General features: G+C 46.2%; 2 long non-coding RNA genes across 2 annotated transcripts; one reads left to right on the top strand and one right to left on the bottom strand.

Annotated features, from left to right (window-relative positions):
* Nucleotides 1–108: 108 nt before the first annotated feature.
* Nucleotides 109–25,767, bottom strand: LOC148118433 (uncharacterized). The gene is made up of 3 exons (XR_015735908.1): nt 25,203–25,767; nt 2,565–2,693; nt 109–297 (listed from the first exon to the last, which is right to left on the bottom strand). It is a non-coding gene; the product is annotated as an uncharacterized LOC148118433 (long non-coding RNA).
* LOC148118434 (uncharacterized) lies at nt 16,109–20,687 on the top strand. Its single transcript, XR_015735909.1, has 2 exons — nt 16,109–18,575; nt 19,554–20,687. It is a non-coding gene; the product is annotated as an uncharacterized LOC148118434 (long non-coding RNA).
* Nucleotides 25,768–27,533: the final 1,766 nt, after the last annotated feature.

The following is a 27,533-nucleotide window of genomic DNA, read 5'->3' as shown; positions in this document are numbered from 1 at the left end:
AGAGATTTAAAATTAGAGATGATTTCAAGTTTGTGGTACAACACACACAGCACACCCAGTCCCTCAGTCAGCTCTCATTACTACAGAAATTGGGGAGTAATCTTTTTTTTAAATATTTATTTATTTGCTCATTATGTATACAGTATTCTTTCTTCAGTCCAGAAGAGGGCACCAGGCCTCATTACAGATGGTTGTGAGCCACCATGTGGTTGCTGGGAATTGAACTCAGGACCTTTGGAAGAACAGGCAATGCTCTTAATCTCTGAGCCATCTCTCCAGCCCGGGAAGTAATCTTAACTGTAGGGAGGATAAGAAAGAAGGTGGAGGGATTAAACCTTGCTTGGTGTACACAGTCTCAAAATAAATAAACAAAAATTAGAAAGTGCTAAAGCTGTAGCCCAGTACTGTGTGTTTGCCTAGTAAGCCAGTAATGGTCCTGGACTCCATCCCTGGCACGACACTTAATAAATACACAGGAGAATGAGTGTGCACTGATCATATGCCAGCAGGCCTTCTGCAGGAGCACCTGTCGAACCCAGTACCTGCTGAACATTGTAAGAATAGCTCCATGCTCCCATGGATACAGCTGAATATGGTATTGGGTTTTTTCTTTTTCTCTTTTGAGTGTGTGTGTGTCTTTCTCTGTTGTCCAAATTGGATTAGAATCCACTCACATAGCACAGGCTGGCCCAGAATTTACAGTAATCCTACTGCTTCAGTCTCTCCAATGCTGCTGCTGGGATTGCATGCCCACTTCTACCATGCCAGGTTTTATATTGTGCTCTTTTTATAACTAACCATAATAAGACCAATAATATTCTCCCAGAATAAGAATTTCCAGACCACACTTTCTCTCTATTGAGACTTGCTTCCTGAGGAAGGTCTAACAAAAGTAGAGCAACCTTGCCTGGGGGACCCAGTTCTGGAGTGACTGCCTTCTCACAGCCTCCCCACCCCCATCAAACCTGGTCCAGTTCTTAAGATTCCCACCAGCTCATGTTACACAATAGGAGGAATGATATCAAATATTATTATTTATCTTCACATATGTCTAGGCCGGTCTTGAACTCCCTTTATAGTTCAGACTGACCTTGAACACTTGGCCTCCTGCCTCTGCCTCAAGTTCTGGAATTACAGGCTTGTATCACCAAGCACACCTTCAGAGTTTCAAAAAGACATTAATTAGTATGTGTGAGCATTTTGCCCACATAAATGCGTGTGTCTGGTGCAGTAAGAGGTCGGAAGGGAGTGTCAGATCCCCTGGAGCTGGAGTTACAGATGGTTGCAAACCACTGTGTCATACTGGGGCTCGAACTCAGGTCCTCTGTCACTCTTGTATCACTTGCTCTTAACTACTGAGCTATCTCTCCAGCCCCAGATCCTCAGAAAGTAGATCTTCAGATCCTACTTTCAAATCTGATGCAAAAGATTAAAAGAATGCTTGCTGAGTGTTTGTTACATGTCAGGAAGGTAGGGAGCCATGGATCAGAAAATAACTCCAAGGCAGACCCAGTGGTGGAGGCACCAGGCAGCCACCACCAAGAGGAAGTGCCCAGAAGGGGCAGGAAGGGAAGGTGCTGTTCCTCAGGAGCAGGGAGGAATGGTCCTTGGTGTTTCTGCTTTGGCCCTGCAGTGCTAGACAAGCACTCTGCCATGGAGGGCATTCCGCACCCAACTCTGGTCTCTGTGTTACTTTAATCACTGTCAGATTATTCTGCAGAGCCACAGATTGTCAGCACTGTTCAGCACCTCACATGGTTCTTAAGTCACTTCACTGATTTGCATTCAAATGCAAACTCCTGCCAGTAGGTGTTAGCCTGAGCCCAGGTCTCTGTGAAACCCACTAACCAGGGAGAAGGTTTACATTTTTAGGCAGTTAGGAAAAATTAGTCATGACACATGAAAATTACCTTAAGGGACAAATTCTCCTGCTCATTAGTAAAGTTTGACTGTGACGCGGCCACGCCCACTCATTTGCATACTGTCTTCTCACTCTGGAGGTTGCTACAGTAGCAGAGTGGAGTGCTGGTTTTCCTGGACCACACACCGCGCCTTAACTAAATATTTACTCTCTTGCTCTTTATAGAAAGCCCGCCACCCTCTGCTAGAGTAAACACATTGACACAAGCCTTTGAAACTTATCATTTGTCATAAATGGCTAGTAAACTAGAAAAGGTAAGTTTAAAACCAAAGCACAGGTCAGTAGTAACCAGAAAAGATAATTCCCAAAGGAAAGCAACACAGAGGTGCATCCTATAGCGAGGCCTTGGGAAACACTGTTGAGCTCCTCAGGGCAGCACTTTGGCTGGGTCAACTTCTTTATATGGGCTGCTGAGAGCAGGAACTATCAGTAACAAAACAGTTCCCCGACTAACGTGAACAAGGTTAAGGACTTTCCACACAGAATGCTGATCCATCCTCCAGACACTTGGCTTGACTGATGTAAAAAGGCTCAGAGGGCTGACACAGCTTCCTCAGAGTCACAGCAGTGGAAACAGACACCTCAGAGTATTTACCAGGTTTTGAAATCAACTTAAACCTGAGCCCACCATAATTTGACATACCGTGACACCTGTATGGCACCAAGCTGAAAAACCCATTCTCAATCTGTCCTCAAAACACTCCATTGGCAGGTCTTGGGCAGGAGAGTTGCACATACCGAGTCCTGCTGTATTGTGATTCATCTGTATGAGCTGAGCAGAAAAGATGTGATGCCATCTAGAGACGCAAGAACAGGTTTGCTTTCTCCTTCAGTTAAAGAATTAAATCTTGGGGAGTCCTGGTAAAACCATCTATGATAATGGGGGAAATGGGATCCCCTCTGAGGGTTCTTTGTTTAATTAATTAAAAAAATATTAAGAATATAGACTGAAATAGAAGCTGAAAACAGTTTATTAGTGGTTAAGAGGAAATCCCAAAAGCAAGCAAGCTCTTAGGGAAGCAGAGAAGAAGAAAGGAATGGAGACGCTAAGCCAAAATGGAGGGCAGCTACATGGTTGCAGGTGTCACACAGCCAGGAAAAGGGAGCTCGAGAAAGAACAAGGATGCTTACCCATACACCCGTAACCACCATAACATACTCATTGCCCCAGTGCTCAACCCATCACAGAGTGGAGCCTCTGAAGGGCTAGTTAGGGAGTTTAAAAATATGTGGGTTCTGGACAGCCTCATAAACAAAAAGAAGAAAGGGAATTGTCATGTTCTTCTGAATCAGAAGTCAGGAAGGCTGGCTGATCCAACTGAGCCTCCCAGAAAAGCAGAAGAGCAGGGAAATTATCCAAACAGTGGTGGCGGCACAAAAATGTGCTTATTTAATAAGACAGGCATGTGAGAGGAGGCCCTGGGATTCAAACTTACGGTAAAATACTTGCACTAAATGTGTGAGGATATGGGTTTAAGATCAAGCACAGCAGAACAGATGTATAGGGTGAGAGAAAGTTCAAAACACCAAAGGTTGTGAATCTCATTGACGGGAATGGTGATGAGGTTCCGGGAGGAAATTGAGATGTGGCTTGTGAGTGTTCTGTGGGTTGTTCATGAGTGTTCTGTGGGGTATTCTTGAGTGTTTTCTGGGATGTTTGGGTAGAGAACTGGAGCAGCAGACAGGAGGCAACTGCAGAGTGGAAGTTGAGAGAATAGTATGCTTAGGGATATCTTCTGCCTAGAGCAGATGTTTAGGTCACAGCAGGAGCCTTTGATGCTGAGTGTCCTCCCATGGTATGTTTGAAATTCTTAGTGCCCAGCCTAGTGCTGCTGGAAGGTAGTGAAATCTTTACCAAAAGGGCCTAGTTGAGGGTCTTTCGGTTATTGACATTGTGCTCTTGAAGGGCATGGCATAGGGCACCTCCTCTTGATCTCCATTACTTTCTGGCCATAAGAAGAGAGGCCTGACCCCTGCCCCCCACCCCCGGCCATAGACACATCTACTGTAGTGTGCTGACTCACCACAGACCCAGTGCTAAACAGATTGTAGACTGAAACATCCAAAACTGAGCAAAGAGGACCTTTTCTGTAGGTCCATAGTCTCAGGTATTTGCTATCAGAATGAAAAGCTTACCTGGAAACCAGTGAAAATTCCAAGGGAAAAGATAGGAGAGAAAATCCTATATTATCTATCTTATCTTTGTGTTTCTTAAGTTTTATACCTAATTTATCTTCTATCATAACTCAGGAAAACTTTAAATGTAATTCTTAGTCTTTAACTCCATCAAATAACTCAGAATGGAGTAATGTTACCTAAGATAGGGACATCTGGCTTTCTGGACAGTCAGATGTTCTGCAGTGTTGGGGCATCCAACTTTGGCCTACAGGGCTGGTATAACTGATGGGCAGTTTTGAGAAGCAGGGAATTTTGATGGAATGTCCTACCTTGTCATGGGAAAGTTTGGTCACTTTCTTTTGCATCCTGCTGTTTCATTTTGGATAGTGTCAGCAATTGGGGCAAGGGCGATTTGATGTGGGATTCCCCTCTGTATGCTGTAAATGCTAGTGGCTAATGAACGAAATTGCTTTGGACCTATTTACAGTACAGAATAGGGCAAGACAGAAATTCCAAGCAGATAGAGAAGAGAGCAGGTGGAATCAGGGAGAAGTCACATAGCTGCCACAGCAGACAAATACCTCTGCTGGAGCCTGCTGAAACTTTGCAGGTAGGATATGACCTTGTGGTGATGAACAGATTCATGGAGATGGATTAGTTTTGGATATAAGAACTAGCTAAAAATACGCTTCAGCTATTAGTCAAACAGTATTGCAAATAATATAGTTTCTGTGTGATTATTTTGGATCTGAGCAACTGGGAATGAATAAACAGCCCCTGACAACAACAGTTTCTTTACCCAAATGGCTAGATTTTGCAATTAAGTAAACAAACTCCATATGGCATTTCTTCAATGTCCATCATCCTCTTTTGAAGCAAATTGGGGCTGTCAGGAGCAGATGCATCTCACTGTCAAGAAAAGTCTTACATTATTTAAATTCTGTATGTCTTTGAAGTGTTTGAAGACTATATATATATATATATATCCATGAAAACATACCAAATATTACAAATTTGATTGTTATAAATGACTAATCACTAAACTGTATTTTTAAATTATACATTATATTTTTAATGAGCTATTTAAGAACAATACCCCAATCAAGAGTACAAACATACATACAGTATAAAAAATAACTTTAAATTGATATCAATAAACCAAAATCCATACCAATGCTAACTATTTTGAGATTAATAGTTTTTTGGATTAAAGCAGATTCAATAATCTACTTCTTTTTCCTATGATTCTTATATCAGCAATCACAGAATTTAGGAGACTGGGAAGGAAGGTCACAAGTTCAAGCCTGGTCTGCATTATGGAAAGAATGCTGTGCAGTGGTGGGGCATGCCTTTCATGCCAGTACTCAGGAGGCAGAGGCAGGTGGATCTCTGTGAGTTTGAGGCCAGCTCAGTCTACAGAGAGAATTCCAGGGCAGCCAGGGCTACACAGAGAAACCCTGTCTGTGGGTGGGAGTGGGGGCAGCTCCAGGCTGGCTTAGGCTATGTGACTAGACTGTCTAAAAAAATGAACAGAAAACCTTAAACCAAACAACCCAAATCTACTTCCATCAACTTACTTTGTCAGTATTTTGTCACAGTGATTCAAAAAAAAATTAGACAGCTGGTTGGTCAGATAAGTTGTCTTTCTCTCCCCCTTCTCTGTTTTTAGAGACAATCTAAAAAATTTTTTCAAAAAATTTTTTCCTGCTCTTCTGTGCTGGACCTTGTACTAATGCCCCCTTCTTATTCTTTGTGTGTGTGTGTCCTCTTTATTTTCAGATTGGTACAAGGAACACAATTTGGTCAGCATCACCTCAGTTTTGTTTTTATTATGTTTGCTTTTGGTTTTGAGATAAGAATTTCTTATATATCCCAGGCTGGCCTAGAACAGCAACATCCCTGCCTTAGCTTCTGAGTATTGTGATCACAGGCATGCACCTTACATCTAGGTATTCCTTCTCTACACATCTTGTCTCTCTACCTGAATGGCAGGAGAATTGTGACTTCTGGGATTTGTTTCAGCACAGTGTTTTCCCTAAGAAAGAGAAAGTACTGGGTGGTGGTGATGCACACCTTTAATCCCAACACTTTGGAGGCAGAGGCAGGCAGATCTCTGTGAGTTTTAGGCAGCCTGGTCTACAAAGCTAGTTCCAGGACAACTAGGAATGTTACACAGAGAAACCCTGTTTTGATTTAAAAAACAAAACAAAACAAAGCAAAACAAAACAAAACAAAACAAAGAAGGAGGAGGCAAAAGGCAAGGAAGAGGAGGATGAAGAGGTGAAGGAGGAAAAAGAGGAGTTGGAGGATTGGGGAAAGGAGGAGGAGGAGAAGAGGGAGAAGGAAGAGGAGTAGGAGGAGAAGGAGAAGGAGAAAGAGAAGAAAGAAGAAGAAAGCTTGTAGGGAGGTCAACAGTTACATCCAACCAAAACTACAGATGGAGTTTGAAGTTAACCTGACTACTTGAGACTGTCTCAAATTCACAAACAAAGCATACAGTGAAGAACAGCCCTTGCCACCAACCCCTGACATGTAGTGCTGGAGGAAAGAACTGTCTAGGCAGGTCTGAAAGATTCATAGCAGTCCATTGCTAGCATAACAACATGCATTCAGGCCTGAGGCAATAAGGCTTTAAAAGCCCAGCATAGGTTAAAGTCTTGTTAAGAAAGATCTTCAGTTCAGCTCCATTTCTTTCAGTGCTGAAGCTTGAACTAGCATCTTGCATTTGCTAGGAAAGGCCCTACCACTGAATTCTACCCCAGCCCAGAACCCTCCAAATAATTCTTTATACAACTTTTTTACCTCATCATCCCATGCCCAGCCAGGCCCCAAGCTGGACAAATTGTTTCTTCTATGAGAATCAGTATTTGATACTAGAAATGTTGTGTCCCTTACTACAGGGCCTGAGAGTGGAGTTATCTCTGTCCTGTTGCTTCTGTTTCACCTGCCTAGAGGGCCACATGGGATTCATTTCTTTATAATAGATGTTCCTCCTTTTGAGGTTTACCTTACCTCGGTGCACACCAGTGTAATTCTTTGAAGCGATGTTTCTTATGGTCCTTTATTGACGTGCTGTTTTATACAGTAAACCAGGGACACTGTGAAACTGGGACTGGAGGGAGGTGGCTTAGTGGAGATCACAACCACACAGGACTGAGCATGAAGCAGCCCCTTTCCTCCATAAAAGAGTAAGAGGAAGTACGAGAAGGTTGGTGCTTCTAGTGTCCTCCGGGCTGTGCATCCACTGAGGATTAGGGCCATGCATGATTGAGTCTAAGGCCAAGCTTGTCACCTTTAGATGTCATCTAGGGGAGCCTGCTGTCACAGAGGATGACTCTACCCTCTGGCCTATTTTAGAAATTTACTTTCAATAATCCAGTTAAAAAAGTGGAGTACAGACCAATGTTGGAGGAGAGAGCTGCTTATGGTTCCCAGCTGCTCGGCAAGCTTGGTCCTGAAATACTCACACAGAAATTGTATTAATTGAATCACTGTTTGGCCCATTAGCTCTAACTTCTTATTGGCTATTCTCTTACATATTAATTTAACCCATTTCTATTAGTCTGTGTATTGCCACGTGACAGTGGCTTACAGGCAAAGTTTTGGCATGTCTGACACTGGCAGTGGCTCCATGTAACTTCAAAGTAACCAAGTCTGTTTTGACACTGCCCTTCTTTCTCCCAGCATACAGCCTAGCTTTCCCCGCCTAGTTCTATTCTTCCCTGCTAAAAGCTCAAAGCAGCTCTTTATTCATTAACCAATAAAAGTAACACATAGACAGAAGGACCTCCCACATCATTTCCCCTGTTCTGTTTAAACAAAAAGGAAGGCTTTAACTTTAACATGGTAAAATTACATGTATCAAAACAGTTATCAAGCAAGTCTACATACATTTATTTAACTCTGTGACCCATTTAGAGTTCTTTTATGTTTGAATCTGTCCTTATTGCATTATTTTTAATTTTTTACTGTCTTGAAGAGCTTTTAAAATGGTAAGAAACTTGGTTGCAGCTGTTCTGGACACTGGCTCCACCTCTCTCCACCTTTAAACTAGTGGAGGTACCATTATTGTAACCTAAACTGTGAACTCTAAAATGCTCTAAATGAATCTAAAATAGCTGAAAGACACTTAAGAAACTGCTCAACATACTTAGCCATCAGAGAAATGCAAATCAAAACAACTCTGAGATTCCATCTTTTTTTTTAAAGATTTATTTATGATGTATACAGTGCTCAATATACCTTCGGGCCACAAGAGGGCACCATATCTCATCCTGGATGGTTGTGAAACACCATGTGATTGCTGGGAATTGAACTCAGGACCTTTGGAAGAGCAGCCAGTGCTCCCAAGCTCTGCGCCATCTCTCCAGCCCTGAGATTCCTTCTTATACTTATGAAAATGGCCAACATCAAAAACACTGATGACAACTTATGCTGAAGAGGATATGGGGTACAGAGAACACTCCTGCATTGCTGGTGGGAGTGCAAACTGATACAGCTGCTTTAGATATCAATGTGGCGATTTCTCAGAAAGTTAGGCAACAACCTTTCTCAAGACCCAGCAATACCACTTTTGGGTACATACCCAAAGGATGCGCAATTGTACCATGAGGACATGTGCTCAACTCTGTTCTTAGCAGCTTTGTTTATCATAGCCAGAACCTCGTAACAACATAAATGTTCCTCAACCGAAGAATGGATAAGGAAAATGTGGTACATTTACACAATGGAGTATAACACAGCAGAAAAAAATATGACATCTTAAAATTTGTAGGCATATGGATTGTGTAAAGACCCACCATGATAGGGATCACAGCATTAACAGTGGAGGCCAGAATTACAGTCACACTTCAGTGGTCACCAATCTGAAGGTCACGAGGAGGAGATATTTAGCTTCAGTCAGTGAGCATCTCTACAGGCACCAGATTGGAGTGACCCTTTGACTTAGAGTACCACTTCATGGACGATAGTGCACGTCCTGGAAAGGGCTATGAATCACCGCCGTAGCTTCCTGTTTGGAGGGTACAGGTGCCCTGCCTTTCTTTTTCATCTTTATTTTTCTGCAGAGTATGCATTCATAATACACTGAAAAATCTAGGAATCCACATCTTTTGGTACACATGCTCCGTGGATGGACCGTGATGGTCATTGTGACTGCATTTGTGTTCACCTAGGAGACACACCCTAAGCATGTCTGTGTGGGTGTCTAGAGGGGAGGAGATGATGGAGGAAGACCCACCCTGATTGTAGGCAGCAGCTTCCCATGGATTGAATACAAGGAATAAAAGTATAAATTAAATAGAATAACACAGAGAGAGAGAGAGAGAGAGAGAGAGAGAGAGAGAGAGAGAGAGAGAACAAATAAGGAAATTGGACAATAGTTGAAAACGTAAGAGTAAATCCCAGGGAGCAGATGGCTGAGGTCACTGTATTCTTGAGCAGCTGCTTCTCTGTGGTCCCCACCCCTCACTCTAGCAACCCTTGTCTCAGCTAATGACACCAGCAGGCTCTCCAGTCCATTTGGATGTTAACACAAAAAGTGTCTGGGTGAAGCACCAACCCCAGACCCCACTCCCCGTGGGCTGCTTTATTTCAAGAATAGAGAGCTAACAGTCGTGTGGTTGTAGACAGTCTACCACTGGGGAACATTTCTAAGAGGTCTTTCTGGTACTAGGGTTTGAGCACACAGCCTTGCATGTGCTGAGAAGTCCTATAGTAGTGACTTACACTCCACTCTCACTAGTAAATACTGATGGACAATAACGGGCAAAAAGCTTTCTGGTCACTTTTTAAGTTGTATGCACAGTTGCTTGTAAGTTATTCTCCAAAGTATTGTCAATACACTTACAGAGCGTGTGTCTCCTCCTGTCTACACTGCCATGCCAGCTGTCTTCACTGGCTGACTCAGTACACCTCCCTCTGAGCCTGTGAGTTTGGGCACAGAGGAGGAACCGGAAGTGGCCGAGATGTGGCACTGTTGTGCGTCAGTTCTCGTTGCGCCTGATGCCTGCTTCTGGATGCAGGTGTGTGGCCTGTCCTTGTCCTCAGCCCTCGCATCCCTTGTGCACCCTGGAATAGAGGACTGTGTTACAGGAGACCTTTGATCCCTGTGCCCCTGTGCCCCATCCAAGCCTCAGATCAGAGGCAATCCCAAAGCTTCCCGGATGGGGAGCAGTGGAGCCCCCCCCCCTAGGAGAGCTCTACCTATAGAACTGGGAGGAGGGTTCCCACCAACAAGCTGTGTGTGAGGACAGTTGGAGCATTGGGTGATTACCGTAACAATCACTGGATAACTTCCCCAGAAATCATGGGCCACCCTGAGAAAGAGATGAGTTCCCAAAGTTTTCTGACTTATATTCTTATGTTCTTGTCGTGTAGTATCAAATAATATTTCCAGAGAAAGCAAAAACAAAGGCCCATATATGTGCAGAAGATTTGTAGGCAGACTTCTGGATGAGAAGTTCCTAGATGGAAAGTTGGAACGATGCAGATCCAGGACCAAACTATCTTTTGTCTCGCTCATAGCTGTTCATTACTGACCTCTTTGTCTGACCTAACATCCTTCTGTCATCAGTGAAGTCTTTGAGACCCACCTGCAGATACTAGCTCTGACAATCTCCAAAGCCAAGGATGCTATTAGATAGCTGAGATCCCACTTCACTTGTCCTCGTTACCTGCGGCACTCGTCCATCTTTTCAGCACTAATCACTGACTTGGAATTTTTTAATAACTAAGGAAAGCTCTTATGACCACCTTTTATGTCAGACTTACTATTTGAAGTGACCTGAACTAGGTTCCTGGGCCATAGTCACCCCTATTCAACTAGAATGAATGATCTCTTATTCTGTTTAAGGCGAGAGCTGCATTTCTGTCAACATAAGCAAAAGGTGCAGCAGAAGAAAAGCAACTTGAGAGCTAGGAAAGCAGGCATCTTTCCTCTGAGACACCGGGTTTGCCGGCAGAGAGCCTAGCTCGCTGTCACTCAGCAGGAGTGGTATTTCTCCAGAGCATTGAGAAGTCTGGGAGGCTCAGGATAATCCTGGAGTCTAGGGGAAGATCAGCCTGAGTCCACCCAGCACAGGCGAGCTTCCTGGGGGGGGGGGGGTCTGCAGAGCCTCTCCTGAAAGGGATTCCCAACCCATGATTCGCCCCCCCCATGTTCCGTTCAGAGTGTCACAGCCCAAACAGCAAACACCCTCACCTGAGCGCGTCCATTCCAGTGTGTGGATCATATGGGTCATGATGTGTTTTCTGACCTTCTTCAGTTGCTCCTACAACATAGCCTGATGACATATCTCCCTGGACGGCTGTCCTGGCAGGCCCTTCCCTCACACCCATTTTCATCCTCCATCTGCCTGTCTCCCATAGGTACCCCTGAAAGGTCAAGGCTTAGCAGACATGTTAGCTCCTCTGTGAAGGTCTCCAGGTAGAACTTTGTCCCATGGCCTCACTGTGCCAAGTTCAGATGGTTACCATGGTGCCCACATCACTGTTTTCATGTCATTTTCTTCCATCACAGGACTTTTAGGCTTGGGGACCACACAGGACTGCACACTACTTTGCTGTGAGATAAGTGTTTGTGAACAAGTCATGATATCAGCATTGAAGATGGCCCTTCAAAGAAAGGGATTTTTGCCGGATTTTACTTTTAAATACAGACTGTCTTTGTATTCCCTGTGTGTCCAGGACATGGAGATCTTGCTTTAAGTTCAGTGGTCTCTGACTCACAGTTCTCTGCTCTCTACCTCTTGGATTTCGGGGTCACGATGTACAACACTACCTCCAGCCAGGGGACCAACTTTGAAGATGCTTTGTCATAGGATCTGAGCTCTAGCAGGGATGCCTGGTGGCCCTTGAGATCACACTCTGGTAACCACAGTTGTGCTAGCAATCAGAACCCCAGGGACACACTGCAGGCGCCTGCCCTCTGCTCTTGCTCTGGTTTGAGCTGGGTCCCTCCTGGAAGCCATTTGCAGCTAATAGCATCACCAAGAGACGCCCTGTGTTTGCTTCAGTTCAACAGGGGTTTTCTCAGCTGGTAAATCCTGCTGGGTTTTGCAGTCTCAATTTCGAGAAGCTCCTGGGAAGGCTCCTTGCCTCTCCTGTGACCTCTTCTGGCTTGGCTCAAGGTCTGTGGGAGGGAGGACTTCTGATTCTCATCTAAAGGCCAGGGAAGGCAGGAGTGGGGCTCACATCTGAAATCTTGTCTCTGCCTAAGTGGACGTTCTCAAACCATGTCCCCAACCACCTCTTCCCACCAACTGACATCATTGTCAATGTCTCCACTTTGTAACAAATATTTTGAAAACTCCTTCATTTTTCTGAAGCCAAATGTGTACATGAGTGACCTAGTGATGTGTGGCAGTTTGAAGGTAATTGGCCCCCATAAGCTCCTATGGAGTGGCACAATTAGGAGGTGTGACCTTGTTGGAGGAAAGTGTGTCACTGTGAGGGTAGACTGTGAGGCCTCAGAAATCAAGCTAAGCCCAGGATTTGACAGCCTCCTTCTGTTTTTGCCTTCCCCAGCACCATGTCTGCCTGCACGTCACCATGTCCCACCATGATGATAATGGACAAAACCTTTGATCTCTAAGCCACCTCAGTGAAATGCTTTCCTTCAAAGAGCTGCTGTGGTCATGGTGTCTCATCACAGCAATAGTAAGTAAGACAAGAACTAAACCAGTTTTCCCTCTGAAATCACAATTAACACAAACGACTTCTGTAAGTCGCAAGGTATGGGGCCTGGGATGAAGCCCAGTGGTAGAGCAAGGCCCTGGGGTCAATCTCCAACATAACAAGAAATGTGGGATTTCTTCTTCCTGTTTCCTGAGCCCAGTCCGTTCTAGCACCATCCCATGTGGAGAGCTCAGTACTTGATGCCCCTACCTCCTGCTACAGCTCATGGACCCCAGGGAGACTCGTCTAGCGGTTTATTGTACAGAAGATGATGGAGAAGTGCCCAGGATGAGGCACATGTGAGGGACACACACCTTCCAGGCCCTGCGAAATGACCATCGGGAAAGGCTTCCATGTGCTGAGCCATCCCAACTCACCCTGTGATAGGTTTTTAAAGAACTTAATAACACTTATCTGTACATGTGTGGATAGGTTGTGTACATGTGTGGGGGTCAGAGAACCACTTGGAAGAGTTGGTTCTCTCTTCACCATGTGAGTCTCTGGGATTTGACTCAGACTTGGTGGCAGCAAGCACTTTACCCATCTTTGTATGGGCTGACTGCTTACGTTGTTGGTCACTGGTGATCAATTGATTTTCAGCTCCTCCCCATCCTTCGAGGTTTCAAATCCTAAACCACCAACATGCTTAGCTCTTCCAGGTGACCCCTCCTACCGTAAAGGTGTATACAATAGCTCATAGCACAGGGCCAACTCACAATCTAAAAGGCTCATCACTCTCCTTTACCATGGACAGACCAGGAAGTTGGAAGATAATCTATATATCATAGTATTACAGAAACATAAAAGAAATCCATAATAACATAACACAAAATAGCATGTTTTTAATATGTAAATGCCCTAAATCCACAGTGGAATCAATGGAGTCAGGGTTTTTGTCTTGGTATGTTTATTCTAAATGTGTGTGTTCTTTTTTTATATGATTTTTTAAAAAAAATTTACATGCTTTAGTATTTTGCCAAGGTTTCATGTTCCCTGGAACTGGAGTTACAAACAGTTGTGAGCTGTCTTGTGGTTGCTGGGAATTGAACCTTGGTCCTCTGGAAGAGCAGTCAGTGCTCCTAACTGCTGAGTCATCTCTCCAGCTCCTGTTATGTCATTTTTCTTTTTATTTCTTTTTTTCCTGTTATTTATTTTGTCCTTCTGTGGTAAGGTCTTGCTGTGGAACTCTGACTCGCATGGAACTTTCTGAATGCGTAGGCTGGCCCTGAGTCCCTGGTCCTGCTGCTTCAGGCGGCAAAGTCCTAGGATTATAGCTGTATTCTCCCACCCTGGTCTAGCTTCTTTTAAAAATATTTTTTAACTGGAAAATACAAGTTACTTATGTTTGTCTTATACAGTGTTTTCAAAACATATGTACACCTTGGCACTTCTAAATCTAGATAACTAACATGTATATTTCCTCAATTTCTTTTTGCTGTTGTTGCAACATAATTTTTTTTTTTACTTATTTGAAGTGGGACCATGATATATAGCTCGGGTTAGCTTTGAACTCTTAGGAACCCTTCTATCTCAGTCTGTGACCTGATGATAAGTCAGATATCATGAACTGAATCCAGTGTGGTGGTACATACCTATCATCCCAACACCTGAAAGGTAGAGGCAGGAAAATGAAGAATTTGAGGGCAGCCTTGGTTTAACAGCAAGTTCAAAACTAGCCTGGGCTATATAATGGACCCTGTATCAAAAACAAACAAACAAACAAACAGAAAACACCAAAAATTACCGTGAACTATATTGCCGTCATTGTTCTAATGTTCTAAACTCTTATGGTGAAGTACTGAGTCGGACACATTACACTGGTCCTTTGCGTCCATGGATTGTGCCTCTGAGAGGAGCAGAGGGTCCTGGTGCAGGCCTATATTCCCAGTACTTGGGAGGGTGAGGCAGGAGGATCTTGAGTTCAGGGTGAGCCTGGAATACACCAGCAAGACCCTGTTTTAAAGAAAATTTGATGTTCATTTGTAACACAGAGTTACATAAAATGCATCATCAAACAGATCTATTAAGAAGAGCTAACCTGAGGCTGCTAGAGCAGGCAAAAGTGTGACCAGAAGAAATCTCTCCATAAACCTGTAGGGCTGGAGGGCAGCTCGCAGAAGGGGTGCTGTCCCCAACCCTGATGTGGCAGAACCCAGACAAAAAGAGATCGCTGTGACAAGACAAAATCTGCCCCATTCCTTCCCCAGGGTTTTTTCAACCTCCTACTGATGAATAGCTTGCAGAGAAGCTGGGACAGGGAGAGAAAGTACCCTAAGCCCTGAAGGCTGGCTCTCCAACACCTGTCTCCAACTTGTGCCATAAAATGAACTCCAGCTCAGTGCCTACCTCAGCCAACTCTGTCCTGTGGAACTCAGTGGTCCCTGTTTCCCCATGGCCTCTGGCAAACACCCAGGGGTCTACACAGTTCTTTGCAAAGCAGCTCTGATTTTATTTTGTTTTTTAAAAAATGGAGTAATCAACATTTGGGAAGCATTTACTGTGAACCAGGCCCTGCTTGTTTATCTCTAGAGAGCACACCAAACCTCATGACTGCCACCAAGTATCCCATCCCACAGATAATGAGAAGGCTGAAGGCTCTTCTGATTTCTCGCTCTAGCCTGAGACCCACCTGGCTCTTCCTGTCACACCACAGTGTTCTCTCCTGAGCCTGGGGCCTACCTGTCTCTGCCTCTTCACACCACAGTGCACTCTCCTGAGCCTGGAGCCCACCTGCCTCTGCCTCTTCACACCACAGTGCACTCTCCTGAGCCTGGGACCCACCTGTCCCTGCCTCTTCACACCACAGTGCACTCTCCTGAGCCTGGGGACCACCTGTCCCTGCCTGTTGACACCACAGTGCACTCTCCTGAGCCTGGAGCCCACTTGCCTCTGCCTGTTCACACCACAGTGCACTCTCCTGAGCCTGGAGCCCACCTGCCTCGGCCTGGTCACACCGCAGTGCACTCTCCTGAGCCTGGAGCCCACCTGCCTCTGCCTGGTCACACCACAGTGCACTCTCCTGAGCCTGGAGCCCACCTGCCTCTGCCTTTTCACACCACAGTGCTCTCTCCTGAGCCTGGGGCCCACCTGTCTCAGCCTGTTCACAGCACAGTATTCTCTCCTGAGCCTGGGGCCTACCTGTCTCAGCCTGTTCACACCACAGTGCCCTTTACATGGGTGATTTCTTTGAAAAAGAATTGTGGGGGGAAACCACAGCCTGAGGAAGGTCACCTCAGCAGGGCCTGACTCATTTGACCAGCAGAGTTTGGATAAGACCAGAGTAGTGTAACCTCCACAGAGTGGCCTGAAAGATTGGTCTACAAGAATAATTCAAACAATCAATCATTGCAAGAAAGAGGAAGAATACTAAAAAGCAAAAAAAAAAAAAAAAAAAAAGAGGAATTTAAAAAAAAACTGTTGTGGACACTATAGGAATCCAAATGGAGGTCTCTCAGAAGACTAAAATTAGAACTACCTCATGACCCACTTCCTGGACATACACCTGAAAGAGCCTAAGCCTAGCACCTAGTCCTAATCAAATGCCTCCATCTAACCCCTCCCCTCAGGACTCAGGGAATTTGTGGAAGATGAGGCAGAAAGAGTGTAGGAGCCAGTGGGGATGGAGGACACCAGGGAAACAAACCTTCTAGACAAAACAGGACCAACACTTAGGAACTCACAGGCTGTGGCAGCAAGCAAAGGGCCTGCATGGCGCTATGGCAGGTGGCGTCCTAGTCCTGAGAGGCCACGTGAACACTGGCCCCTATCCCTAATCTAGATGTTATCTCCAACTGATAACTGCCATGAAGGAAAAGTTAGTTTTGTGGGCTGGAGAGATGGCTCAGCAGTTAAGAGCATTGTTCTTCTTCCAAAGGTCCTGAGTTTAATTCCCAGCAACCACATGGTGGCTCACAACCATCTGTAATGAGGTCTGGTGCCCTCTTCTGGCCTGCAGACATACACACAGATAGAATATTATATACATAATAAATATATAAATATTTTTTTAAAAGTTAGTTTTGTCTGGTGGAGTCTCACTGGGTACAAAATCCACTCTTGGGGGCAGGCCCTATGCCTAGCAGTAGATGGACAAGATAAAACAGACTCAGCGAGATTTTTGCAGGGTGTTCTTTGTCTCATAATGCTTTGCCTGGGCTTTTTGTTGTTGTTGTTTGAGTTTACAGGTCTTTTAATTATATATTTTTGTTTCTGATTTTGTTTTTTAATGAGATTTCTGTGTGAATGTGTGTCTCTGAACTGTTTCTTGTAGTTTCTCTTTGATGATTTTGTTTGTTTGTTACTCTGGTTTGCTTGTTTATAATTTAACTTAACTATTTGTTTGAGACAGGAGCTCACCCTGTAGCTCTGGCTGTGCTGGAACTCACTCTGTAGAGCAGGCTGACCTCAAACTCACTGAGATTTGCCTGCCTCTGCCTCTGCCTCTGCCTCTGCCTCTGCCTCTGCCTCTGCCTCTGCCTCTGCCTCTGCCTCTGCCTCTGCCTCTGCCTCTGCCTCTGCCTCTGCCTCTGCCTCTAGAGAGCTGGGATAAAAGGCATGACTTTCTACTGTCCAGCTTGATATCACTTTCATAAATTTTTTAATTGATTTTTATTGAGCTCTACATTTTTCTCTGCTCCCCTCCAGTTCTCTCCACTCCCCTTCAGCCCTCTCCCATGGTCCCCATGCTCCCAATTTCCTCAGGAGATCTTGTCTTTTTCTACTTCCCATGTAGATTAGAGTTATGTATGTCTCTCTTAGGATCCTCATTGTTGTCTAGGTTCTCTGGAATTGTGATTTGTAGGCTGGTTTACTTTTCTCTATGTTTCAAAATGACTAAAGAGTGAGTACATGTGATAATTGTCTTTCTGGGTCTGGGTTACCTCACTCAAAATGATGTTTTCTAGCTCCATTCATTTTCCTGCAAATTTGAAGATGTCATTAATTTTCTTTGCTGTGTAGTACTCCATTGTGTAAATGTACCACCATTTCCTTATCCATTCTTTGGTTGAGGGGCTTTTATGTCACTTTCATAAATTTTTTCTTAATTGTGTGGTGGGGAGGTGAATGTGTCAAGGCTCATGTGTGGAGGAGAGGGGACCATGTTGTGGAATTGGTTCTCCCTTTCACCACGGTGTTGTCTCTCAGGATGAAACTCAGGTCTCCAGGTTTGTGTGACAAGCACTTTTCCATGCTGAGCCTTCTCCTGGGCCCATTATCTCTTTAATTTCCAGCCATCACAGTGGGAGGCCAGCTGATGTTTAATTATGCCCATTTATTTAGAAGGAGGCCCAAGACTGAAGAGTTCCTCCTCTCTCTGGGGCCTGCCAGGCACAATCAGCTCACTCCAAGCAAGTGGTTTCTCAGAACGGCCACTGGCTGTTGACTTGTGGAGGGCCGGACCACATTCTCCATTGCTTCTAGGAACAAAGGTAGAGATTGACCTCTGTGACCCCAAGGTGTGGCGGCACACGCCTTTAATCTCAGCGCACGTGCTTTGTAACTCTCTACCGCTGCGTCCCTGCCTACTCCCGAGGTTTCACCTGGGACTGGGAGCAGTCAGCCAATCCGGGAATGACACGTCCAGGGCAGGGTCTGTTTCCTTTATAAGGGATGGGTTCCATCTTATCTGGGTCCCCACGGCCGTGTTGGCTTATGCTCTGCTCCCAAGAGACATAAAGCTATTCTGCAGAAGGATCCTAGTGTTCCGTGTGGTTCTTGCTGGCGAGACGGTAGCGCGGGACATCTGGTGCCGAAGCCCTCGGGACGCCGAGGAATCCTGACCACCGCACCGACGGGGATCTCTTGGATTCACTTTGGATTCAGGAAGGATTCAGAACTGCAGGGTCTGCATATCAGAGAGGTAATGTCTGTTCCTGGATTTTTCGGTTTTGAGCTCGACTTGTCTCCGCATTGGGAAGGTTTCATACAGGCCTTGATGCTTATCTTAGCAATTCTCTTATTTTCCATCAAAAATTGCTTAAAAGATGAATCTTGCCAAGCGGTTGTTGCAAGGGCGGAGGAAATTCAGGACAGAATATCAGAAACTGAATGCAGTGGGAGGTTAGACGCGCGCGTGAGAGAAAAAATTAAGGAAAAAGGACCCTCCAGGAATTCTAAGGAAGTAGAAATGGGGGAGAATATTGGCCCACAAGGCCAAAAGTCTTCTGCAGGAGAAGAGGAAGGAGAAATGGATACAGAGGAGGAAGTAGAATTAGCCAACGGCAGGGCCATGAGGTTATCCCAAACGGTCCATCCGCCTCATTATAGGCTACACCTTCCCTCAATTGCCCCTTCGGCGCCTCCTTATGAGGAAAGCCTTGGGCCAAAGACCTTTTCATTTATCCCTGATAAGGTCAAGAGAAAGCTACACTTGGCTTTCCCCGTTTATGAAGGGGAAAACGGGCGATTACATGCACCTGTGGAGTACAATCAAATCAAAGAGTTAGCAGAGTCAGTCAGAAAGTATGGAGTGACTGCTAATTTTACCTTAGCCCAGTTGGATAGATTGGCCTTGTCTGCCATGACTCCAGCGGACTGGGAAACAGTTGCAAAAGCATCGCTCATCAGCATGGGTCAATATTTGGAATGGAAAGCGCTGTGGCACGAGGTAGCCCAGGAACAGGCCAGAGCTAACGCTCAGGCCTTAATTCCAGAACAACAGCAATGGACATTTGACCTCCTGACTGGGCGAGGGCACTATGCCGCTGCCCAGACAAACTACCCTTACGGCGCCTACCGCCAGATAGCCGATACAGCTGTAAGTGTGCTTTCTAATGAATGGAAAGGCCCGGATCCCATCTTATTGAGATCCAGGGGAGCTGTTTGTGTTTTCCCACAGGATCAAGAAAGCCCATTCTGGCTGCCAGAGTGATTGACCCGAACAGTGAAGAGTGATCCACAACACACGGATTCGCCTGAGGACCTGGCTGCTGTTCCTCCTGCCATTTTGCGGATGGATGACAGAGCACCGATGGAGGACACTCTCAGCCTTCCTGAAGTTGTTACCAGTCAACCATAGGATGGCTGTGTCTCCCCGATTTTTTACAACCAATAAGATTTTGGGCCCCCTCCCTACTGTCCTAGAGATGATTTATAAGCTTGGCCGTAGGACTTCAGTCCTGGGCCGTGTCTCTCATTCCCCTACTTCAAAGAATGGGTGGGGGTGGAAATGTTTTGGAACAGTCCTATGCTATGGATTAGTGTTTTTCCTATGGATGGTCTGCTGACTCAAATCCTAAAATTGTAGGGACAAAGTGGTTATTGCACAAGCGCTGGCTGCCCTGAAACAGGGGGCCTCTACTGATGTGTGGTTATCTAAAGCAGTAGGGTTTAAGTCAACCAGCTCCTGCACCCCTAGGACTGTGGTCCATTGCACAGGGTGGAGTGCTTGGCTTAGCTAGCCCTGAAGGTTGTCGAGCTGAAGAGCATCGCACAGAGAATGGCCCTCTCTGAGAGATAAGTCGCTCTGCTTAAGGGTTTTCTGCTGTATATTCCCTTTCCCAGAAAAATGGCAGAGGGCAGGCCGGATAGGTTCCAGGTGTCATGAGCCTAGGGACAGATTCCGTGTAAGCCCATTTTTATGTTTTCATTTTGGGAAGTGCGACCTCTATCTTTACCTTCCTAGGGAGTTGCCTTTCTGCAAAGAAGTAAAAAAAGGGGGATATGTGGAGGGCCGGACCACATTCTCCATTGCTTCTAGGAACAAAGGTAGAGATTGACCTCTGTGACCCCAAGGTGTGGCGGCACACGCCTTTAATCTCAGCGCACGTGCTTTGTAACTCTCTACCGCTGCGTCCCTGCCTACTCCCGAGGTTTCACCTGGGACTGGGAGCAGTCAGCCAATCCGGGAATGACACGTCCAGGGCAGGGTCTGTTTCCTTTATAAGGGATGGGTTCCATCTTATCTGGGTCCCCACGGCCGTGTTGGCTTATGCTCTGCTCCCAAGAGACATAAAGCTATTCTGCAGAAGGATCCTAGTGTTCCGTGTGGTTCTTGCTGGCGAGACGGTAGCACGGGACATTGACTGAGACCTCTGGCTCCAGAAGACAGACAAGGATGTGGGCAGCCCCAGACAGCTGCCAGGGCTGGTTCTGCACAGCACTCTGGGGATTCCCTTCCATGGTGCCAGTAAGCCTGCTTGGTCTCTTAGCAACGGTTGGTGGCCTCAACAATAAAGGGGTTTTGAGAGCCAGGATGGATAGTATTTCAGAGCTTCTACAGTCTTAGAAGAGATTAGTCTTTTCTCTTGCCAGGAGATGCCCTTGAAACCAGGGTGGGCCTTGTGGAGCACAGGCAAGTGCTAGGCTTTGGAGTGCACTCCACATCCCTGGCTTTAATGGACCTTGTTCAATCTCTAGGCCTGAGCTCTGAACACACAGAGACATTGTGTTCTCATGGTCCTCCTTCTCCAGCAAGAGGGCTGGGTGAAGAAGCTCAGGCATTCCCTGAATTCTGATCCACCAAGGATGCTAGTGTGTGCCAAGTATCTACTCTCGGGGATGAGGGGTTGACCTCAGAGCTTGGATGTGTCTGCAAAGTCATCCATCGTCCAGGCTTAAAGGTCCCATTGCAGGGGCCTGTCACCCAAGATGAAAAGTTTCCATCTTCTCCTGCTTCTGACCTGCCCAAAAGGAGCAGAGGCTTATGGGAAAGCAGACAGACTACTTAGGATAGGTGTGTGTTGACTAGATGTTTGTCAACTTGACACAAGTTAGAGTCCTGTGGGAAGAAAGCTTAATTGAGAAAATGCCTCCATAAGGTCAGCCTTGTAGCAAGCCTAGTGGGCATTCCATGATCTCATGACTGATTTGAGAGCTGTGCAACCCCTGGGAAGGTGGCCCTGGTGTGCATAAGAGAGCAGGCTGAGCAAGCCATGGGGAGCAAGCCAGCAAGCAACATTTCTCCTTGGCTTCTGTATCAATTCCTGCCTCTGGGTTTCTGCCTGGAGTTTCTGCCCTGACTTCCCTTCTTGGTCAGTAGGCTGTGAGATAAAATAAACCCTCTTCTTGAATCAGGATCGGGAAAAGATGCTCTCTTACCTCGTAGGGGCTGACAATGCACAGGGAAAGTTGTAGTGATACTTTGTGTTTTAACAAATCAAGCTTGCATGAAGATCAGAGCACAGAGCTAAGCCTCTAGAGGCCAGGCAGTGGTGCTGCACGCTTTTAATCCCAGGACTCAGGAGACAGAGGCAGATGGATGTCTGTTAGTTCAAGGCTACCCTGGGCAACATGAAAACAGTCCAGTCTATAAGAGAAACAGAGCTCACACAAAGGTGATCCTAGCACTTGGAATCCCACGCCTTTTATCCCAGCACTAGGGACGTGGAGACAGGACTGATATGGCTGGGCAGAGAGAGGAATATAAGGCAGGAGGAGACGGGCTCAAGGCATTCAGTCATGAAGTCTGAGGTGCAGTCTGAAGAGGGTAGAAAATACAAATTACCTTTGAAACCAAAGATCCCAGTGAGCCAGTGGAAACACTGTCCTTCCTTTTATCTTTTGTGAAAACACTTCTTTTTCTTCACTTCACAGCCCAGACTGGCCTTGAACTCCTGATCCTCCTGCCCTAGCTTTTTAAGTGTTGTGACAATACTTCTTTAACCCGTGAAAAAGGCTGCCTTCCTTGTTGTCCTTAGCAGGTAATGTGACAGACGTTTCAGAGTGTGCTGAGCAAGTCACAAGAAGCAAACCAGGAAGCAGCACTCCTCCATGGCCTCTGCTACATAGGTTCTTCCCCTGCTCGAGTTCCTGCCCCGACTTCTCTCAGCGATGGACTGTTAACTCTGCCTCAGTTAAAAACTGGTCAGTCAGTGGTTGAGTTGGCATCACAGACCCTAAAGCCCGAGCAGAGCGATTAGTATGGCCCCTGGGCAGAGGTGACATGAAAAGTTCCACATTCTGTAAGGGAAACAACAGCTGGTCAGTCCAGAGTGACAGAGAACAAAGAAATAGCTCTGAATCTGTGGGAATGTGATCCTTTCTCCAGCAGTGCTGGTTGGCAGGGCCAGGTCCTCTGCCTGCTGTGCTCTGTCAGTTCTGAGAAGCACAGCACAGTCCCTTACACCTCCACAGAGTTCAGAGGGGTTCAGGTGTGGAGTTGGAATGGGGACAGATGTTCTGTGTCAGAGGTCATGGTGTGTTCCCACCACCATGCTATATCCACGTGTTCATGTTGTCAAGGGTTTCCTTCCCAGCCCCAGGAAACTTGGACACAATCCACTTAACAGTTTTACACTGGGTGGAGTGACAGAGGCAGGAGAATTGCCAGTTTAAGGTCAGCCTGGGCTCTGGAATGAGACACCGTTGTACCCCTTCTTTCCACCCAAGCCCTTCATGATCTGCCATTGGACAGCCAATAATGAAAACTACCCATGGCCAATAAACATGTTTAAAAGCACGGACTGGAAGAGACAGGAATAGCACCACAGACTGGACACTCGGCATCACGTCCACGCTACCACTGTCACTCAGAGTGTTTGAATCACCGTGTTTGACAAGGGAACAGAAGGCTTGTTCATCTTTGTAAATTAGAAGTTGGTTGCTCCAGGGCTGTGGAAGTCAGGGGCAGGAACAGAAGCTTCCATTAAGACTATTCCCAAACCTATACAAACATTTAACAGCCTTGACTATATTGATTGACCAGTTGATCTAGCAAAAGCACAGAATGACAGGTAGCCTTAGACCTTTCCTTTATCTTCCTGATCTGAATCAGCTAGATTCCTCCATTATTTTCTTCACCTAATAGGACGGGACAGCCTCCCAGTTCCCAACGACCCCTGTCTAGGTTAGTTCCTCTGACTTCCTTTCTGAGCCTTTCATACCATATTGCAATGGGGCTGTTTAAATAAAATGGTTCAAGGCAAGTGGTGAAGTGGGGGTGTGATTAGAAACTCCAGGGGAAAATGTGAATAAAAAGTCATTTAAACGATTTTCAGCCTCTACAGTGAAAGTATAAATAAAAAGATGCTGTTGGTTAAATTTCAACCTTTAGAATCTATAGTTAGGGATAGAACTTGGTTGTAGAGCACTTGCCCATCAGGCGAATCTTTGTGAGTTCAAGGCCAGCCTGGTCTACAAAGTGAATTCCAGAACAGCCTCTAAATCTACACAGAGAAATCCTGTTTTGAAAGAGAAAAAAAAGATTTATTTTATGTGTATGAGTGTTTGTCCATATGTCTGTGCGCACCGCATATGCCTGGTGTCCTCAAAGGTCAGAAGAGAGCATCAGATCCTATGGATCTGGAGAGACAGACAGGTATGAACTACCATGTGGGTGCTCGAAATTGAACCCAGGTCCTCTCAAGAGCAGTTATTCCTCTTAATCATGGAGCCATCTCTCCAGCACCCAGCTTACAAGGCAACAAGCATCCTGTTTCTATCCCGTTTCCTGCTTTTTCTCTAGTGTGTGTGAGTGATGTGGGGAGCAGCTTTTCTGTAATAGAAGATACCTGTGCACGAAATAGCTAATCCATTAAGAACAGCAGAGACGAAAGAGAGAAAGCCTGAGTGCTTCTCCGAGGTTTCTGACAGCTGAACTAACAATAAAAGGACTTATTAAGTAACAGAAATAGCACCAGTGTAAACCCTGTGGTCAGGTTTCTGTAATTTGAGAGCAAAGCAATCACAAGTCCTGAAGTTACAAGCATAATGAAAAGAGAAAGCTAAAACAAGCATTTTATCCTGGGCCGGTTAGTGTTAGCAGCCTGATACAATCCAGCATACCCCAGAAGAGGGGACCTCCACTAAGGAACTGCCTCCAGCAGATCTTCAGCAGGACTTGGGTGCTGTCTCATGTCCTCTGCATTCCTTGCAGAACCAGAGCCTGACCCTTCCTCCCTGAGACTTCTTCTCTGCTTCCTGCTCCAGGACCGAGAGGGATCCCGTTCTGAGCCCACTCAACACTTGCCCGCAGCATTAGGCCCTCAGCATCAGGCTTTGAATCTGGAAGGCACAGACTCTCGGTGCAGATGCCATGCCTGAGACGCATGGGGCTCACAGTCTTACTTTTCACACTGGCCTACAGAATGAGGGGCCAAGAAGCAAGTGTCTGTGGGCAGCTGCCAGTGGGCAGGCTCATCTGTTCCTTTGCTAGCATCTGCCAAGAGCAGTTTCCCTTCACTAGAGTTAAATCTTAGAACTGAAGCCAGGGGCCTGTCCAGAGTCAGGTGCTCATCCCTGCCCTGCCCTGGCATACAGTAAACCAAACACCCATACAAAACTTAAAAAAAAAAAGGAGAACACCCAGTTCAGTTCAGGCCTGTCTTTTATACCTTTTGTACAACACACACCTTGGCTTGCTAGCTGACAGTGGACTGGGCACTCGCACATCAATCATTAATGACGAATATGCCCAACAGACATGTCTACAGGGCAATCTGGAGGAGGCAACCCCTCCCTTGAGGCTCCCTTTTCCCAGGTGAGACCATTTTGTATGAAGTTGACAAATTAACCAGCACAATACCTCCCTTTCCCCCACAAGTCATACCTGATTCATCCCCGATCCTGCAGGACCAGGAAGGCATTGGTGGCTAGGTGGGCTCCTTTGGAGAAAGCAGCACCCATGGGTCAGGGTTGTTCTCTCAGGAGGACCATGTCTTGTTTGCCCAGACATCTCGCAGACATTTGGTCTGGGGTTTTCCAGGTGAATTTCCCAAGTCTCACTCTCTGAACACTGCACTGTCCCCAGCTCCACGGGGCAGGTGATGGGAAATCGCCCCACCTGATTTCTTGTCCTTTCAGGGACAGAAACACCTGTGTTCCACTCCGATTTCCTTCCGTTCTGTAAGTGGAGACCAGGGACTCTCCAGTTATGCTTCCCACCCCTCAGGACCCAGAAAACTGCTTCTTCCATCCCAACTGGCCAGGTGGGAGGTGGGTTGACTTCCAGAAACCCAGGTGTCTCCTGTGACCCTCCTATCTTAGTGCTGGCTTCTCATTATCCTTCCCTGTCATGGTGACTCAAGCGTGTCCCAGAATCAGCAGGGGTGGCTGTTCCAGCAGGGCCTCGTAATGCTGACTGTGAAGAATCAGGTGCCTCAACCCCACCTTCTCTAGCTTGGGTATTCTCAATGCTCTCCGCCTGCAGCTCTGGGACCATCACATGACACACGTGGATGATTAACTAGCACTTTGCTTCACCGAGAAATTAGACACGTTATGTAAGAGCCACCTCGGGCTCTGCATTTCAGTGTGCATGAAACACATTCAGTTCTTGTTCACACTTGAACTTCCCGGAAGATACCTCGTCATGAATTTGCAGAATACTTCACATATAAAACTTGAAGCATTTGTGGTGCTAAGCATTTGAATAAGGATTCCTCAGCCCAAGTGTCCTTCCTCTTTTTCCTCTGGGATATTTGTGACCATCATATTGACTTAAGCAAATAGAATCAGCTAAGAAATATTTAGTGAGCACCTGCTATGTGTCGAGGACTCTTGCTTTCAGCTGTTCACCTACATTTGTGAGCAGAGATGAATAGAAAATGAATTTGTTCTTGTGGCCCTTGTTGCGCACCCTCCCCCACCCCGCTCCACACCTCTGTCAAAGAGGTTTCCAGTGGCCATAACCCTCTTTTATACAATGACTTTCACTGCTCCCCACTTTCTTAGGCTACAGTCCAAATTACATTGCATGAGTGAGCAGCTCTTCTTGATCATGCTGACTTTTGAGAGTGTCGTTTCTTCTGTGGCATCTCCTCCCCAAATGGTACCTGAGATTCCTGACTCCTCATCTGTGTCCTAGATGTGGCGGTGACAATAAGGAAGCTCTGTGCTGAGTGGGTGGACCCCATAGGTGCTCCAGGGAGCCAGCCAGCCAGAGTCCTTGGGGATTATGCCAAGGCATAAGGGGGTGTTAGTGTGTAGGTGAAGTAGGTATTCTGCCCCAGTCTGCAGCTCAGGTCAGAGGCAGGCAGAGGGCAGATGGTCCAGGGTGGGACTTGACACCCAATATCAAACATGCAAAAACCATTAAACATTCCCAGCACCTTTTGGCCTCTTGATCCATGCACAACCTTGTAGTATCTGCCTCTCCCCACTCCATTCTTGATCCACGCTCAGCCCGGCACGTCCACTTCCCTTTACAGGAGCCTGGTCAGGGGCCATAAGATGCTGCAGAGTAGGAGGCTGAAGCCTATGAAGTCTCGTGTGGAAGTGAGGGTGGGGTGCTTCCAGGAATAGCTGAGGTAAGGGTCCTCTGTGGGAGTGATGGAGACCAGTCCTCTACTAACATAAGCTTAGACTCCTATCTATCCATCTGTCTGTCTGTCTGTCTGTCTATCTATCTATCTATCTTTCTCCATAAGACAATCATTTCTCATTTTACATATCTATCCCAGTTCCCTCTCTCTTCTCTCCTCCTGCTCACCCCACCTTTCCACCACCCCACCCCTAACCACTCCTCAGAGAGGATTAGTTTTCCCATATGGAGTCAACATAGTGTGACACATCTCTCTGAGGCAGGACAAAGGCTCTCCCCTAAGCAAGGTATTCCTCCAAAAAGAATGTACTCCAGAAAGGTAATTCGAACACTAGGGATAAATCCTAGTCCCACTGCCAGTGGTCACACAGACTGTCCAAACCATATGACTGTCACCCACATTCAGAGGGCCTAGCTTGCTTCCCCCACTATCACTCCATAGCCAGTAAGCTTCTACTTGCTCAGGTCAACAGTTTCTGTGGGTATCATGGTCTTGACCCCTTTGCTCTTTCCTCTCTATGACTGGACTCTGGGAGCTTGGCCCAGTGCTTAGCTGTGGATTTCTGCATCTGCTTCCATCAGTAGCTCGATGAAGATGTATGATGACAATTAAGGTAG

This window comes from Myodes glareolus, chromosome 22 (assembly GCF_982192425.1).
Source record: "Myodes glareolus chromosome 22, mMyoGla1.1, whole genome shotgun sequence".
In the NCBI taxonomy this organism is placed as follows: domain Eukaryota; kingdom Metazoa; phylum Chordata; class Mammalia; order Rodentia; family Cricetidae; genus Myodes; species Myodes glareolus.
The sequence above is the reverse complement of the archived record's forward strand: the minus strand, read 5'-3'. Positions and strand labels throughout refer to the sequence as shown.